We start from the raw sequence: 17464 nt of genomic DNA on the forward strand, positions 1-17464 counted from the left end.
CTATCAAAATCTCAGCTGGCTTTTTTTTTGCAGAAATTGAAGAGCTGATGCTAAAATTTATGTGAAAATTCAAGGTTCCCAGAACAGCGTAAACAATCTTGAAAAAGAAGAACAAAATTTGAGGACTCATATCTCCCAATTTCAAAACTTTTACAGTAAAAAAAGAGAAAAGCCCAAGCGCAGCAACGCAGCCAAAAAACAAAAAACAAAACTGCAATGAACTACAACTTTACACTCACTATGATGGCTATACTCAAGAAGACAAATAATAACGAGTGTTGGTGAAGATGTGGAGAAAACAGAGCCCTCATGCACTGCCGGTAGAAATATAAAATGGTGCAGCCACTTTGGAAAATAGTTTGGCAATTTCTGAAAACACAGAATTATCATATGACCTAGCAATTCCAGTTTAGGTATACACCCAGAAATGAAAGAGAAATCAAAATGTGTGTCCATAGAAAAACTTGTACACAAATGTTCATAGCAACTTTATAGCCCCAAACTGGAAACAACCCACATTTCCATCAACTGATGAATGGATAAATGAAATGTGGCATATCCATACAGTGGAATATTATTTGGTCATAAAAAGGAATGAAGTACTGATAAATTTTACAACATGGGTGAACCTTGAAAACATTGTGCTGGGACTTCCCTGTTGGAGTGGTTAAGAATCTGCCTTCCAATGCAGGGGACACGGGTTTGATCCCTGGTCAGGGAACTAGGATCCCACATGCCATGGGGCAGCTGAGCCCACGCACCGCAACTAGAGAAGGCTGTGCGCTGCAATGAGGATCCCGCGTGCCGCAGCAAAGATCCCACGTGCTGCAACTAAGACCCAACACAGCCAAATAAATAAATATTAAAAAACAAAACAAAATGAAACGTTATGCTTAGTGACAGAAGCCAGGCACAAAAAGCCACATATTATGTGACTCTGTTTATATGGAATTTGTCCAGAGACAGAATCTGTAGTGGTTGCCAGGTGCTGGGGGGAAGAAGGTGTGACTGCTAAAGGGTATGAGGTTTCTTTCAGAGTGATGAAAATGTTCTAAACTTATTGTGGTGCTGATTGCACAACTCCGTGAATAAACTAAAACCTTTTTTTTTTTTTTTTTTAACTAGCTTCATTCACTTTATTTTTCTTATAGAAAACTATGTGGTGGCTACAGCTGGAGCCTGGGTCCTCTGCACGGAAACTCTGGTGTGGGTCTTTACAAGATGGTCAGTGAATTCCTGATACGGAGACTTGGTGAACACTGTCTCTTTCCAGAGATAAGGAGTGAGATAACTGTAGGTCTTGGAAATGGCATCAAAAGTGGCCTTGGCGAAGTTGCCCAGCGTGGCAGTGCAGCCCCTGGCAGAGGTGTAGCAGTCGTCAATTCCAGCCATCATCAGTAGCTTCTTGGGCACAGGGGCTGAGACGATGCCAGTGCCCCTGGGGGCAGGGATGAGGCGCACCAGCACAGAGCCACAGCGGCCAGTCACCTTGCAAGGGACAGTATGGGGCTTGCCGATCTTGTTCCCCCAGTAGCCTCGTCGCACGGGGACGATGGAGAGCTTGGCCAGAATGATGGCCCCACGGATGGCAGTGGCTACCTCCTTAGAGCACTTCACACCCAAACCAACATGTCCGTTGTAATCCCCGATGGCGACAAACGCCTTGAACCTGGTGCGCTGGCCAGCACTGGTCTGCTTTTGCACAGGCATGATCTTCAAAACCTCGTCCTTGAGAGATGCCCGCAAGAAAAAGTCAATGATCTCAGATTCCTTGATGGGCAAAGAAAAGAGATAGATCTCCTCCAGGGACTTGATCTTCATGTCCTTGACCAAGCGGCCCAGCTTGGTGACGGGGAGCCACTCCCTGTCCTCGGCCTTGCCTCCACGAGCTCCGTGGCCTCGGCCCCGGCCCCAACCGCGACCCTGGCGCCGGCCCGGACGCCGCTGCCGAAGCCTCCGCGGAAGCCACCACGGCCTCCCATGCCAGGGCCCCCGGGGCCTCTGGGGCCTCCGGGCCCTCCCGCAGCATCGGCGTCATCCGCCATTTGGCGTTTTTACGGACAAAAAGAAGCAAACTAAAACCTTTGAACTGTACACTTCAAATGGGTGAATTGTATAGTAATTGAATTATGAAAAATTTTAAAGAGATTTAAAAATATATATTTTAGGTTGCACAACAATGTGAATGTACTTAATGTTACTGATTTGTACATTTTTAAACGATTAAAATGGTAAACTTTGTTATGTACATTTTACCACAATTTTAAAAATATGTGTAAAAATTAAACAAAAATTGTGTATCAGAACACACACACACTACAATATGGAGGAAAATATATCCAAGTGATATGTAAATACTATTTAAATTTTTTTTTTAATTGAAATATAGTTGATTTACAAGGTTCTGTTAGTTTCAGGTGATGTAAATACGTTTGTTTTCTTTCTTTCTTTTTTTTTTTTTTGGCTGCGAGGCATGCGGGATCTTAGTTCCCTGACCAGCGATGAACCTGCGCCCCCTGCAGTGGAAGCGCCAAGGCTTAACCACTAGACCGCCAGGGAAGTCCCCAAGGTGATGTAAATACATTTTAATGGCATATCACAACTCCTAAATAGAGAACCTAATAATCTGAAAAATACATTTGTTAACAATGGTTGCCTCTGGGTTTTTAGCTTATAAGTAACAATGCCTTAATTAATCTTTTTCTTTTTTGAATTTTTAATTGTATATAATGAATATATATTACATTTACTTTGAAAAATCAAATATATAAATTAACAATAAAAACATACCTTTCGGTTAAAGTTGAAAAAAGAATGAGTGTAGATAGAGAAGTCCAGTCTTAAGAGGTCAGGGAAATGAGGGGAACTAGCAAAGGAGTCTGAGAAGGAATGGCTCAGGAAGTAGGAGGATAATTAGGCAAAGTGGTGTCTTGAAAGTAAAATGAACAAAATGTTTCAAGGAGAGAGTAATCAACTGTCTCAACTGCTGCTGATAGGCGAATCAGATGAGAACTAGGCTTTACTTCTGGATGGAGCAACCTGGAGGTCATTGGTCAACTTAACAAGGAAAGTTTTGTGGCTTGGTGGGAGTGAAAGATGATTAGAGTGGGTTTGAGAACAGAGTTATTTGTCGTAATTTTAAATGACTGTTTAACTAAAACTTGCTTTGAGGGACTTCCTTGGCGGCCCACTGGTGAAGGCTCTGTGCTTCCACTGCAGGGGGTGCAGGTTTGATCCCTGGTTGGGGAACTAAGAAGCTGCATGCCGTGAGGCATGGCCTAAAACAAACAAACAAACAAAGAGTTACTTTGAAAATTGGTAATTAAAGGAAAATAAACAAGCATTTGTCTTGCCTTTCCAGTAGGAACTGTATTTTAGGATAATCAAATAGATTCAGTTGATAAAGAAAAACTTTCCTGAATAATCTAGAATTTCAACATCATCATTTTGCAAACCCTATGAAATTACTGATTCTGTCAAAGATTATTAATCGGTTTAAAACCATCAGGAGAAGGAGCAGATAGGGAATTGGATATCATGTAGTGCCAAAGTCGCAACACACAGATTACTTTCTAGTTACACAGGGGAAATACAATTTATGATAAAGGGATTAGGCTGTCCTCACCCTGAACCAGTGCCTAAGACTGCTGTCATAATTGGTGTCATCAGATATTGTGTTTTATGATGAGATACAATGTGAAGTATACAATACATCATTTATCATATATTTACTCAAAGTCACTTACCTTGAAACCATTAAGCCTTTAGATCTAACTTTCAGTTTCTAAGAAATTCAGATGATAGAGGAACAGACTAAACAATACCATGAGGGAGCAACCAGACAAATCCAGATGGAAGGACATCTGGGCTAGTGCCTTCAATAAGTTAGGGTTTTGAGAAAGGGGATTGTGACCAGATCCAATGTATGGCCATAGGTTGAATAAGATATGAACATATCAGTTATAAAGGACATTTTGGGGATAATTGTGAAAATTTGATTATGGTTTAGGTATTAGATGAGATGAAAAATCTCCATTTTGGAAAGGCAGAGATGATTAATTGATAAAAAGAAATTACAAAATGCTATGTACAATGTGATCTCATGTTGATTAAAAGAAACCCATACATTGACCCATGAACTGTTGGTGGGAATGTAAATTGATGCAGCCACTGTGGAAAACAGTATGGAGATTCCTCTAAAAATTAAGCATACAACTACCATATGATCCAGAAATTCCACTTCTTGGTATTTATCCAAAGAATATGAAAACACTAATTCGAAAGGATAGATGCACCCCTATGTTTATCACAGCATTATTTACAATTGCCAAGATGTGGAAACAACCTAGGTGCCCATCAACAGATGAATGAATAAAGAAGATGTGTTTTTTATATATATAACGGAATACTACCAGCCACAAAAAAAGATGAAATCTTGCCATTTGTGACAACATGGATGGACCTTGAGGGTATTATGCTAAGTGAAATAAATCAGATGGAGAAAGACAAATGCTGCATAATTTCACTCATATGTGGAATATAAAAAACAAACAAACAAAATAAATGAACAAACCAAACCAAACCAAATGAAAGTGAACACACAGATACAGAGAACAGAGTAGTGGTTACCAGAGGGGAAGGAGCAGGGGGGAGGGTGAAATGGGTAAAGGGGATCAACGGTATGGTGACGGATAGAAATTAAATTTTTGGTAGTGAGCATGCTGTAGTACAAACAGAAATACAAATATAATGTTGTACACAGGAAACATATAATGTTATAAACCAATGTTACCTCAATAAAAAGTAAGTTTAAAAAACCCATACATTAAAAAAATATGTAAAAGATCCAGTTATTACTGGAGTACTAAGTTATTAACATTTGTACTCTCAACATGGTGAGAATATAATGTTTTCATTTTATTATTTTTGCTTATCTACATTTTCTAATTTTCTACAATGCTTGTGTATTTCTTCTAAAATGATAGGTTATTTTAAAACATAATAGAAAAAACTGAAAATGAGAAAAAATAAGAGAATGGGAGGAGAGGACTAAATATCATTCTTTTGAGGAATTTTGCTGTAAAGGAAAACAGAAATTAGGCTGTAGCTAGAGGAGGAAGTGGGATCAAGTGAATTTTTTTTTAATCTTACACTTTTTTTTTTGGCCACACGGCATGTGGGAGCTTAGTTCCCTGACCAGGGATCGAACCCACGTCCCTTGCACTGGAAGTGCAGAGTCTTAACCACTGGACCGCCAGAGAAGTCCTGTGAATTTTTTTTTAAATAGAAAAAATAGTAACATAATTCTATGCTGATCGGAACAAACCAACAAAGATGGAAAAAACTGATGACAAAAGAGAGAAAAGTGAGGACTTCTGAAGCAATGCTCTTAAGTAGCCAAAAGGAGCTGGCCTTGGATTATTGATGTCAGGCATAATATCCTTTAAAGCAAAAAGCACTACTACAGGAAAGAGGATCATATGTACATTAATAAAGGGTTCAATTCATGAAGAGAATGTAATAATTCTAAAGTGTATGCATCTAGGGCTTCCCTGGTGGTGCAGTGGTTAAGAGTCTGCCTGCCAATGCAGGGGACACGGGTTCGAGCCCTGGTCCTCCGGGAAGATCCCACATGCCGTGGAGCACCTAAACCCATGCGCCACAACTACTGAGCCTGTGCTCTAGAGCTCGCGAGCCACAACTACTTAGCCCACGCGCCACAACTACTGAAGCCCGCGTGCCTAGAGCCTGTGCTCCTTAACAAGAGAAGCCACCACAGTGAGAAGCTGGCACAACACTTCTCAACAACAAAGAGTAGCTCCCACTTGCCGCAACCAGAGAAAGCCCACGCACAGCAACGAAGACCCAACACAGCCAAAAATAAATAAATAAATAAATAAAGTGTATGCATCTAATAACATGCATATAAAGTGAACATTGACATAATTATTAGGGGAAATTCAGAAATTCAGCACCATGTTGGGAGATAGTGCATCTGTCAGTAATTGACAGATCTACAGACCAATAATGAACCAGGATATAGAAGATTTGAATGACACAATTAACTCCCTTCATTAAGTGAACTTATATAGAACTCTGCACTCAGCAATTAAAGAGTACACATTCTTTTCAAGCACACATGGAACACTTATTGACCACTTACTAAATAATAAAACAAGCTTCAATAAATACCAAAGAATCAATGTCACACAGACCACATTCTCTGACCACAATGTAATTAAATGAGAAATCAAAACATTACAAAACATGCATTTAGACATAAAGAAACCTTTCAAATGTGACTGTTGGAGTCCATATCAAGAATTGAAGGGCAGACCTTTCTCTCTCACCTTCTGAGATGGCCCACACTGTGGAGTGTGTTTCTCTCTAAAAAAATCCACTTCTTACCTATCACTTTGTCTCTCACTGAATTCTTTCTGCGATGGGACATCAAGAACCTGAGCTTCGGGCTTCCCTGGTGGCGCAGTGGTTAAGAATCCGCCTGCCAATGCAGGGGACACAGGTTCAAGCCCTAGTCCGGGAAGATCCCACATGCTGCAGAGCAACTAAGCCCATGTGCCACAACTCCTGAGCCTGTGCTTTACAGCCCACGAGCCACAATTACTGAAGCCCATGCACCTAGAGCCCGTGCTCAGCAACAAGAGAAGCCACCGCAATGAGAAGCCTGCACACCGCAACGAAGAGTAGCCCCCGCTCACCACAACTAGAGAAAGCCCGCACGCAGCAACGAAGACAAAACACAGCCAAAAATAAAAATAAAATAAATTTATTAAAAAAAAAAAAAGAACCTGAGCTTCATAAAAAAAAAAAAAACAAAGAATTGAAGGGCAGTAACTAGAGAAGAGGAAGTGAAGACCCCCATTAGCCAGGCAGATACCTTGAAAAGTCTCCACTACATTCTAAACCCCATCCCCCCACCACCTTTCTCCCAGTACAGCCTAAGATGAGCCCTCTAAGCATGACCCAACCACTTCAAGAACAACCACTGCTCACCTTCTTCCCAAAGCTAAAATCGTCTGTGTCCAGCTAGTAGCCAGAGGCACCATAATGAGGCAGCTATTCCCCAAGTGTATTACCTCCCACTGATGTCTATCTAATCTTCTAGTTCAGGTTCGATCTTACCTTGGTGTGGCTCCACATCGTCCTGTTATTTATGGACTAAACAATAGATAGAGCCCCGCCTTGTGCACACTTGGGCTTCCTTCCATGCAGCAGAGGTCTCAGATGCTGCAAGGATCAGGACAGATTCATGGACACTTGGTTCATTTATGCAGGTGCAGCGCCAAGACCTTTTTGAGCAGTAGGCTGATTGCATTCCATTTTGTCCATAACTTAGACCTTCAGTTTAAGGATCTCAGTCATTATCTTTGCACAAAATCCTTCCACTTTCCAGCCCAATGCCTCCCTCTCTCTTACGATTAAAAAAAAAAAAGTCAAATGGTACAATTTATTTTTTAAATCAGTTTTGCATCTCCCAGCATTTTGCTGACCAAGACACGTTCATCTAAATTTACTGAATTTTTTCTAACACAAAGTATTCCTAAACATCCATGCTCACATTAGCATCAATGATAAGGTACATTTCCCTACATATTACTGACCATACAAAATCCCAATTTTAATTCTGATTAGTAGTACCTACCAGTAACCACTACTCATATGCAATAGTGGGAAAGGAAAAAAAAAAGGACAATCACATTAGTTATTCTTAAGAAAAGGGTTTAATGGGAAGCCTCTATGAAAGCACCATACTTGGCCACTGGTCCAGGGACTGTGCTGTATCTTGCTGGACAAGTCTGTATAGGTAAATGATGCAACAGCAAATCTCATGGGCAACATTGTATAACTCACTTCTCGAGCAGTGGAGTGACTTCCTTGGTCCCTATGATCTACCTGCTTGGAGGACTTCCTTTATATTGATATAACCAACATCCTTCAGGACTGCTTCAAAGAGGACCAGTGGGTAGGGTCTCCTCTAGGGAGCCATCTACTTCCTACTATTGCTGGTATCCTTTTTATGAGGTTTGGGACCGAGTCTTCCTGTAACATTGGTTTAAGAAAATCTCAGGCCTCTGTTTGCCAGCATTACTTTTTTTTTTTTTTTTCTGGTACTACAATTCCCATAAAATTTTGGTGACCTGAGCATTTCCTTTGGGAGTTCTCTGCTAAAAACTCCAAACTAAGAATCTTGTCTTTCTTTGATAATATCCAGGCCGGGTGAAGATTCAGAGCTGGGCCTGCCTAGGGGGTTCTGCCCAGCTATACCAATTCTCCAATTCATGCTTTAGCTTCAGGGTATGGATGGTGAATAATGAGGGTGGAGGTGTCTGACTTGCTCCTCTAATCTGCCTTCGAAGGTCAGTCATCCCTGCATCCTCGCGTTCCACAACCATGAGGAAGGTCTTTTACGATGGGAGGCAATTTCACATTTGTCCAGCAGAGGGGGCTCAATGAAAGATGGTTTGGAGAGATCTGAGGTTTGGTGGTGGGTTTTTTTTTTTCAACAAAGCTGTTTTCTCTTACACCCTACATTCGATCCCTGGAAACTATGCTGGTTCTGCTTTCAAAATTCGTCCAGGATCTGACCACTTAATCACACCTCCAATGGTGCCGCTCTAGCCTGAACCGCCTTCATTCTCTCATCTGGGTTACCGCAGAGACCTCCTAACATTTGCCCTGCTTTTACTTGCTTCCATATCATCTATCCTCATCCGACCCAGCAGCCAGAGAGATCCTTTAAGATATAAGTATACTGTGTCACTCCTCTGCTCAAAATCCTGCAATGGCTTTCTCATTTCTCTCAGAATAAAAGCCCAAACTCCATCCCACTTGGTCCCCCACTACCTCTCTGACCTGTCCTACAAGTCCCCCCACCCCATACCCCGCTCCAGCCCCCTTAGCCTTTTGGCTGTTGCTTGAACCCCCAGGCATATTCTTGCTCTTCCCCTTTTATGTCCAGGTAACTCACTCCCTAGTTTCTTTCATGTCTTCGCTCAAATCTTGCCTTTTCAATGAGGCTTGCCCTGACCTCTCTATTTAAAATTGCAACCACCATTTCCCTATTCTCTCTACAAATTTCTTAGCCTGCTCTATTATTTCCTCCACAGTACTCAGCACCTTCTAACATACTGTTCTGTACTGACTGTTACAAACAAATGTAATTGTTATGTTTATTATTTATCATCTTTCTGCCTCCTACACGAGCTCCTTGAGGGCAGGGATGTTCATTAACTGTGCTTAGAATAGTACCTGGCCCAGAGTAGGTGCTCAACAAATATCTGTTGACTGAATGAATCGATCAATACCTTCATTCCAACAGCTAAGATCTTACAGTTTCTCTAATCAATGCTCTAACTTCATTCCTGGGTGTGGGGAGGTATAGAGAATCAGAAAATCTGACACAGCAATTCAGCAGGATTCAAGGCTAATTTGTTTGTTTGTTTTGTTTTGTTTTTAATTTTCTGTATTTATTTTCTTTATTTTTTTTGGCTGTGTTGGGTCTTCTCTTTGCTGCGCGCGGGCTTTCTCTAGTTGCGGCGAGCGGGGGTGGCTGCTCTTCATTGCAGTGTGCAGGCTTCTCATTGTGGCGGCTTCTCTTGTTGCAGAGCACGGACTCTAGACGTGCGGGTTTCAGTAGTTGTGGCGCGCGGGCTCAGTAGTTGTGGCTCGCAGGCTGTAGAGCACAGCCTCAGTAGTTGTGGCATACGGGCTTAGTTGCTCCTTGGCATGTGGGATCTTCCTGGACCAGGGCTCGAACCCGTGTCACCTGCATTGGCAGGCGGATTCTTAACCATTGCGCCACCAGGGAAGCCCAAGGCTAATTTCTTAAAAAATTTTTATTGAAGTATAGTTGATTTACAAAGTTGTGTTAATTTCTTCTGTACAGCAAAGTGACTCAGTTATACATATATATATTCTTTTTCATATTCTTTTCCATATTCTTTTCCATTATGGTTTATCACAGAATATTGAATATAGTTCCCTGTGTTATAGAGTATGACCTTGTTGTTTATCCATTCTATATATAATAGTTTGCCTCTGCTAATCCCAAACTCCCATTCCAAGGCTAATTCTTTTTTTTTTTTTTTTTTTGGCCGTGCCATGGAGCTTGTCGGATCTTAGTTCCCTGACCAGGGATCAAACCAGGGCCCTCAGCAGTGAAAGTACACAGTCCTAACTACTGTGCCGCCAGGGAATTCCCCCAAGGTTAATTCGTTTTTTGTTTTTTTTTTAACATCTTGATTGGAGTGTAATTGCTTTACAATGTTGTGTTAGTTTCTGCTGTATAACAAAGTGAGTCAGCTATATGCATACATACATCCCTATATCCCCTCCCTCTTGTGTCTCACTCCCCGCCTGCCTATCCCACCCGTCTAGGTGGACACAAAGCACCGAGCTGATGTCCCTGTGCTAAGCGGCTGCTTCCCACTAGCTATCTATTTTATATTCCCCAAGGCTAATTCTTGATCACGACTGCAACAACATCAGGTCGCCTGGGGTTTTACCATCTTTGGTCAGCTGGGCCATTGCTGGATAACAGCTTGTCTCTGGCTGCACCTTACTGAAGTCCACAAACAATGGCCAACACACTCTGTTTTGCTGTAAGGTCATCTGAAGCCTTGGTCTTAGTGGACACATGGACTGAGCACCAAAAGACACCAGGGAAGGGGTGGGGGAGATAAATTAGGAGTTTGGGATTAACATATACACACTACTATATATAAAATAGGTAACCAACAAGGACCTACTGTATAGCACAGGGAACTACTCAATATCTTGTAATAACCTATAATGGAAAAGAATCTGAAAAAGAATATATATATATATGTATTCAGATATATATATATATCTAAATCACTTTGCTGTACACTTGAAATTAACACAGCATTGTAAATTAACTATACTTCAATTAAAAAAAGAGAAACTACCAAAAAAAAAAAAAAAAAAAAAAGACACCAGGGAAGAGCTTAACCAACCACTTCACTACCACATAGCAAGGGCTGCCAGCTTCCCTTTCTGTGGTCACATATTCTTTCTCGCACCCCTCTGCCCAACTCAGCCAAGTCCACAGTATCTCTCAAGATTTGTGACATGAACCCTACTCTGGATGCTCCTTTCTATGTCACCTAGGACTCTAGTTGCAAGTTAGTTTGTTTTTAAAATAAGAGGACTTATTATAAAGATACAGAGGTGTTTCACAGGGAGTAAAAGCTTAAATTTCATAAAACCCCAAGCTTTGGTCCTTATACAATGTGTAGCCCAGATGTAATCGGATTACTTCCATTCTTTCCCAAGAGTTTTACTTGCTAGGGCACCTCTGTTGGTTTGATTGCCTGACTAATAACCATGTCTTCCTTTTCTTCATTCTGAAGGGCAGTTTGTGCTGGTGTTTTTTCTCCACGGTGTTATATGTGTCAGTGGAAGGGGACCCTATCCTAACTCCAGTGGCAGAACCTGAAGTGAATCATGGCAATTCCATTGCCCTTGTCGTTGACTGGTTTAGCAATGGTTGAGTGTCTTCTGTTGGGTTCACTAGGGCACAGCCTAAGACAGGGATGCTTGACTGTTAGATGGACTGCCCTCGGGAGAAGGGAAATGAGGGAATCTGGGAAGCGAGGACATGGTCTCATTTGGAGATTAGCTTCAATCTGAGTCCATGGGGAGTTCTAGAGTGTAAATTGCACCACAGAGTTCCTCCCATCTTGGAACCAGGGGCCAACCTTTTGTACCCCCCATCAGTTAATCACTGGCTACAGGCTCCCCTGAGGAGGGGCTGGGGTGGTGATGGTGTAACCTCCATAGCAAGGTGGCTCTGGTTCAGCTGAAGGCAATTCTTTGGAGTTGGAGACAATCTGTGGGTCATTAGTAGTCAGCCCTCAGAGGAATCCCCAGCCCAGCAAAGGGAATTGGAGCGGGACACCAAAGGCATGTATTATAGCATGGAGCTAGGGTGATCAACTGTCCCAGTTTGCATGGGACTGTCTTGGTTTTTTTTCTTTTCTTTTTTTTTTTCAATGTGGTTGACATACAATATTATGTTAGTTTCCAGGTGTAGTGCATAGTGATTTGACACTATGAAACAATCACCATGGTTAGTCTAGTAACCATCTGTCCCCATACAAAGTTATTGGAATATTATTGACTATATTCCTTATACTGCATATTACATTCCTGTGGCTTATTTATTTCATAACTGGGGGTTTGTACCTCTTAATCCCCTGCACCTATTTCACTCAACCCCCACCCCCTCCCCTCTGGCAACCACCCACTTGTTCTTTGTATCTATGAGTCTGTTTTCGTTTTGTTTTTTAGATTGCACACATAAGTGAGATCGTACATTATTTATCTTTCTCTGTCTGATTTATTTCACTTAGCATAATAGTCTCTAGATCCATCCATGTTGTCACAAATGGCAAGATTTCATTTTTTATGGCTGAATAATATTCCATTACATATATGTATGTATATGTGTGTGTGTGTGTGTGTGTGTATATATATATATATATATATATATATATATATATATATATATATATATATATTACATCTTCTTTATCCATTCATTTATCAATGGACACTTAGGTTGAACACAGGGGTGCATATATCTTTTCAAATTAGAGGTTTTGTTTTCTTCAGGTAAATGCCTGGAAGTGAAATTTCTGGATCATATGGCAATTCTATTTTTAACTTTTTGGAGAACCACCATATTGTTTTCCATAGTGATTGCACCAATTTACATTCTCATCAACAGTGCATGAAGGTTCCCTTTTCTCCCCGTCCTCGCCAACTCTTTTTTTGTTGTTTGTTTGGTTTTTTTTTTGAATTTTTGAATTTTATTTTATTTATTTTTTTATACAGCAGGTTCTTATTAGTCATCTATTTTATACACATCAGTGTATACATGTCAATCCCCGTCTCCCAATTCATCACAGCACCACCCCTCGCCGCTTTCCCCCCTTGGTATCCATACGTTTGTTCTCTACCTCACCAACTCTTGTTATTTGATGTCTTTTGAATGATAGCCATTTTGACAGGTGTGAGGTGATCTCTCATTGTGGTTTTAATTTGCATTTCCCTGATGATTAGCAATGTTGAACATCTTTTCATGTGTCTGTTGGTCATCTGTATGTCTTTTTTTGAAAAATATCTATTCAGGTCCTCTGCCCATTTTTTAATCGTTTTTTTGTTTGTTTTTGTCTTTATGTTGAGGGCACTGTCTTGGTTTTAGCATGAAAGACCCACATCCCAGAAAACCCTCAGTCCCAGGCAAACCAGGATGGTTGGTTCCTCTACATCAAACCCAAGTTTGGCCAATGATATATGAGGGGAAGTCTGCCAGGGGATTTCTAAGAAAGAGATACAAGAAGGATAAATAATCGTTTTTCTTACTCGGGACGTTGTCGTCTGGATTTATGCCTGGAACTGCTGTACTTGCCTGGCAGCCGTGACAGAAGAGTCTTTAGGCAAAGCAGACACCGTCAGGGGGTGACTAGCAGTTACTCCACCTAGAAATCTGGGCTAGCTCAACAGAAGACCCCTGTGAAGTGATGTCCTGTCTTCCCTTCATGAAACACACACCAGGCAACAATGACTAAAGGAGCTGAAAAGATCAGTAGAGTATGGGGAAAAAAAGCGGTAACTTTATGTTACGTGTTCCCTCGTACCATAAAAGGGAAGGGTCTTCCCATCCTAGGCCTTAGAAAGGAGGGTGTTTAATGTGGACGGTCCCTCTCACTCAGCTTCCTCTGTCCCCTCAGTTCTCCCCCGTTTCCCCTCTTACAGGACGCACAGTACAGTGCATCCCAGCCCCTTCTCGAGAAGCTTCACCCCCGGCCAAAAGAAAAGCATGTTCCGTTCCTTTCAGTCCTGTGGCAGACAACGTCAGTGTCCCTCCCGTATCCCTTCCACGCCCGCTCTCCCCTCATGTACCTTCCCTTCCACACATGTGGTTCTCGACATCACGCACCTGCAACTTCCCACTTGAGGCACGCTCTGCTGTTGAAGCGAGGTGGCCTCCTTGGGGCAGGCCGGAAACGGGGCAGCTGGTGGGAGTTAACAGCTCTGGGGGTGGCCCTCACCCAGTGGTGGGTAGGAGCTGGTGGATAAATACCCCAGCTTTCTCACTCGTGGCTGGGACAGCTCTGAGGTGGGTTCTGTAAGGACTGAGCCCCAGCTGCCCATAGCAGTCATCTGCTGCGGAACACATCTTGTGCTGCATTCCTCCCCTCACTCCCCCACACCCCCCTCTGCCCATGCTTCCTGGGATCATCACCCAATAACACTATTTGTCCTCAAAAACAGACTCAGGGTCTGCTTCCGGGGGAACCCAAGTTAAGTCCTTTGTTCTGTTTTAAAAACCCAAACATCTCAGGATTTGGTCAGATAATTGCCAGTAATATTCCCCTGTGTGCAGTCTTTGCTGACATCAGAGGGATAGAAGGTGGTTTGACCATGTGAGAACAGAAGTGGGTTCCCCAGTTCCCTTCACGCTCTACTAGCTTTTACCGCTAGTATGGGGTCTCCTGTTCTTAATTTTTCATTTATTTTTTTAAAAGTGAAAAACATGTTTTTAAAGTCAACATAATATATTTACACCATTTAAAAGCAAATGATACTAAAAGGCTTATAATGGAAAGTATCAATTCCCTGCCTGACCCCGCCCTACTTCCCAGTCCTACTCCTCAGAGGCTGCTATTTTCATCTAACATTTCTAGCTGTTTCCTCTGGTATTACCACCATATTTCTAAGTAATACGCTTATACCGTTAACTCCTAATTTCTCAATGTTAGACATTACCCATTTTACTTACTATTACGGTAGATGAGCATAGAGCCCCCTTCAATTCCTGATTTCTCCTCTTGTACACCTCCACACTTCACATACCATAATTTTTGGTTAATTCAACATTTAACATTTACATTTTATGACTAAATAACTATGACTCCCAGCTAAGCCATATATTATACTATAATTACATTTCCTTTCTTATGCAGTTTTTTGGTTTGCCTGGCAATAATTGTCTCATTCTTTCATTTGTTTAGTTTTCTTTGTAGCTACTACTAATTCTTCCCTCCCCCTTCCTTAATCCCATTTGTGACTGGGAATATTTCTTTTATACGAGAAAGGTAGTCTTCTATACATATACAGGTTTCCCTTGCTATCTGAAAGTAGAGTGTTCCTATGAAATCTTTCATAAAATAAAATGGCATAAAGTGAAGAAACAATTACCTTCGGACACATCTTGCTAATGGGATGCACAGAATAAACTGAGATAAATCACAGGTGCTCACAGGCAGGTTTCAAAGCTACAGTGGCTTGATGCTGAGATGCTGAGTGTAGTTCCCAGGGAAGGAGCCTGGTGGCGCCGCTCCCGCTGCCCAGCTAGCTGCAAAGCTGAGCGCTTTTCTTTCTTTCTTTTTTTCTGGCCGCTCCAGGCGGCTTGTGGGATTTTATTTCCCTGACCAGGGATGAATCCAGACCCTTGGCAGTGAAAGCACTAACCACTGGATCGCCAGGGAATTCCCTTTCACCTTTTTTTTTTTTTAATATTTATTTTTTAATTTATTTGGCTGCTTCGGGTCTTAGTTGCAGCATGTGGGATCTTCGTCGCGGTGGGTGGGCTTCTCTCTAGTTGCAGCTCGTGGGCTTAATTGCCCTGCGGCATGTGGGATCTTAGTTCCCAGACCAGGAATCGAACCCCCGTCCCCTGCATTGGAAGGTGGATTCTTAACCACTGGACCACTAGGGAAGTCCCCCCTTTCACCTTTTTTCTTAAAGCAAAAATCCTCTTCAGACTTCTTTTGGTTAGCAAAAACAGGTACTAATGTAGGTCTTCTGTAAAAGTGGCATAAAGTGAACTTTTGAGAAGCAGGGGCTATCTGCAAACTCTTTTGTATCTTGCTTTTTCCACTTAATGATGCATCCTGACCATGATTCTATATCAGTTCAAAGCAAACTTTCTTGTTCATTTTTTATAGCTGCATAGTACTCCACTGCAGGGATGTACTAGAATTTCTTTAGCCAATCTCCTATGTTCGGGCGTTTGTTTCTCATACTTTGCTATTACAAATAATGTTGAAAAACCTGTGTGTATTTTTTTTTTAAAATAGTGTTGGAGGGTTATATTCAGGGTAAATTCTAGACGTGGGATTGCCAGGTCAAAGGGTCAATGCCTATTTTGTTAGATATTGCCAGATCCTCCTCCATAGGGGTTGTACCATTTTGCACTCCCACCAGCTAAAGGAAAACTGTTTCCTCTAAACACCAACAATACTTCTGACACCAAATGTGTGGGTTTTTTTCCTACACCAACCAATTCTCCAATTCTCAATTCACACACTAACTACCCAGAGTTAGAGCAGACCCCACAGGTTAAGAGCTCAGGCCCACAAAGCTGCTCCTCACTTCAGACACCAGTCGAAAGTCCAGGCCTCACATACTTCTGACCGACCAGCTGTAAATCAGGGCTTCCCACAACTTTGTCCTCAGGTTCAATAATGTCCTAGAATGGCTCGCAGAACTCAGGGAAACACTTTGCATACTCTTACTGGTGTATTATGAAGGACGTAACTCAGGAACAGCCAGATGGAAGAGGTTCACAGGGCAAGGTATGTGGGGACGGGGTGCGAAGCTCCCCCACCCTCTCCAGGTGCACCACCCACACAGCACCTCTATGTGCAGCTCTCTGAACCCATTCATTTAGGATTTTAATGGAGGTTCCATTACACAGGCTTGATTAATTTAATCACTGGCCATTGGTGATTAATTTGATCCTCAGACCGTCTCCTCTCCCCAGAGGTGGGGGTGGGATGGAGCTGAAAGTTCCAACCCTCTGATCTTGTGGTTGATTCCTCTGGCAACCGGCCCATATCCTCCAAGAGTCACCTCACTAGCATAAATTCAGGTAAAGTTGAAAGCGGCCTATCACCCCTACACTCAGGAAATTCCTAGGGTTTTAGGGGCTCAGTGTCAGGCAACAGTGGCAGAGACCAAATATATTTTTCTTATGTCACAGCAGCAAAATATGAAAGTGTGTGTTTCCCATACAGCCTCGCCAACAGAGTATGTGGTCAAGCCTTTGAATTTCTGTCAATCTGATAAATGAGAAATAGGGTTACGGTGTACTTTTAATTTGCATTTCTCTTCTTCATGAGTAAAATTGAGCATATTTGTTTTTTTCTGATGTATGTGAGTAAATTATCTCTTTGTGCCTCTTGCCCACTATTCTAACAGGGAAGGATTACTTTAGAAAAAGATACTGCATTCATTAAAGGTACACACTAAACTGCTGTAACAAAGAGGCCCCTAATACAGTGGCTTAGGTAAGACAGAAGATCAATTCTTTCTCATGTAGCAGTAAGAGGTGAGCAGCCTGGGGCTTTTCAAGTGCCTCTGCCATCTTCAACATGTGCTTCCATCTCTGTGTCTAAGCCACTTCTCATCA

General features: G+C 41.9%; 1 long non-coding RNA gene and 1 pseudogene across 2 annotated transcripts in view; one reads left to right on the forward strand and one right to left on the reverse strand.

The window, feature by feature from the left end:
- LOC309650459 overlaps positions 1-17464 on the forward strand; it is a 369298-nt gene that overhangs the window by 190591 nt on the left and 161243 nt on the right. The window lies entirely within an intron of this gene.
- LOC309650446 (small ribosomal subunit protein uS5 pseudogene) lies at positions 1115-2060 on the reverse strand (annotated as a pseudogene). Its single transcript has one exon. The product of its transcript is annotated as a small ribosomal subunit protein uS5 pseudogene (transcript).

Source organism: Balaenoptera physalus, assembly GCF_965194825.1.
Source record: "Balaenoptera physalus genome assembly, chromosome: 20".
Classification (NCBI taxonomy): Eukaryota; Metazoa; Chordata; class Mammalia; order Artiodactyla; family Balaenopteridae; genus Balaenoptera; species Balaenoptera physalus.